A 1,940-nucleotide genomic window follows, 5' to 3' on the forward strand; every position below is an offset into this window, starting at 1 on the left:
CCCCCCCCCCCCCCCCTCTCTAGCAGCGCTGGTGACGAAGGTCTGGCGATGCAAGACTACCTAAACCGAGACCAAGTTATCACCAAGACTGAGGGGTTGAGACCCACACTGCATGCCGCGATAAAATGAGGAAAATGCTAACCATAGCCCCCCCGCCCCTGAACCCTTGTGTTGTCTTCCCGTTTTTTTTTTCTGATGTTGACATTTTCTTTAGCTTATTTTGTTGTTGTTTTTGTGGTGAAAAAACTAAAATTTGGTCAAATTTGAACAGAGGACAACATGAGGGTCAAATTGATCTGAAAGATCTGCATTCCCATGAAGTAACACCCACAGAAAACAAATTTAAGATTCAGTCCATTCCGAGACAAGACCAAGACCTTAAAAAAGTTACAAAGTAGTACAAAATGTAAGCCATACCATGGTGTTTTATTTTTACCTTTGTTCTTAAGATTTCATCAAACTTTGTGTCCTTTTTACAAAATCTCGGATTGGACTTAAGTTCTACTTAGTCTTGTCTCAAGTACTGTTTGTGACCCTCCCCACCTCCAGTCATTTGGACATTTGTCAGCGTGCAGCTCATACATGTTTTACAGAAACTTATTGAAACTGGAAGAAATGTTCATAGCCGCTTACCAAGTGGGATAAATGACGCCAGGTATACAACAGGATGAGCTAAAGGATAAGTCAATAGTCCGGCTGTCTTTTTAAATAATTTTTTTTTTCTTTTTTACTGACCCACCTGCCTTTTTTATTTTCCCATGTCCAACGATGGTAAGACATTTGACTCCCATCCAGTGAGTCTGCATTTTCAACATTCCCACCCCCCAATAACAAAGACGTATGAACCGCTCAGTGACTGATTTATTCCAGGAGAACACTCATAACTGTCTCATTACAAGACATTATTGTTTGTTAGCATCCATCCCAAAAAAAAAAAAAAAGGGAAAAACACCTTCAACCTGCTCCATATCATCAGATCTAAAGGATCTCCGGACTGGATGCACGGTGAGGACATGTATGTTCACATCACATTACCCAGGTTAAAGCAACACTAGAGAACTTTTTCAGAACCTACAGGTTTGAAGCAGAATTGTCCCATTATGTCTCAGTGGAACTACATATCTGCTACCCAATCTGGTAAACTTGCATAGTGTCGTTAGACCCGGTAGAGAAGTGCTGTTGACCAAAATGTTTTTGGAAACATTACTATAAGGTACAAAAAGTCCTCTAGTTTTGCTGAAAGACAGCAGACAAAAGCATGTCCCAGAGTGGGATCGATATTTGGAGAGTGACCCAAACCCCAATCTGTGTAAAGCCGGATATCTACTTTTTAAGCATGGTGCTTAATGTCCACCTGCTAATGGCTGCTCTGTGTCCCAGGTGATGTCCCTCTGAAGACGAAATGGTTTTAAAGGGTTATTCCGGGTTTATTACAACTTGGGACTTATGGTAGTTTTGCTCAAAAAAGCCAGAGATGTCTCTCAGGAGTAGTGAAGACCAACTCAGAACTAATAGTGAGACCTTGCCTTCTAATAAATGCTAATGTTATTTGTTTGCTGGATGTGTAAATTGTTGTTTGCAAACACGTCGGCCGTAAAACAACTTTTGTCAAACAAAGTTGTCATAGAGCTCGTCTTCCCCCAAGTGGCCAAACAAAGTAATTAGCACAGCTGAACCTGCAATCACTGATGTGGTGGTAATTTGGGGGCAGCATGAACAAGGTGTGACCACAACATGGACATATCACTTTTATAAGTTGATATGGCAAACCGTAGTTGTGATTGATGCATCGTTGGTCTTTATCAACGTTTTATTTCCGGGATTGTTCAGGTGCTGCCGGAAATTCCACAGGATGTCCTGCCCCTTCCTCTTTCGTTGTGTTGGCGTTCTACCTGGTGGATTTCTGAGGACTATGGTTACCTTGTCCTCAGATCTAAATC

The sequence above is a fragment of the Etheostoma cragini genome, chromosome 23, assembly GCF_013103735.1.
Source record: "Etheostoma cragini isolate CJK2018 chromosome 23, CSU_Ecrag_1.0, whole genome shotgun sequence".
Classification (NCBI taxonomy): domain Eukaryota; kingdom Metazoa; phylum Chordata; class Actinopteri; order Perciformes; family Percidae; genus Etheostoma; species Etheostoma cragini.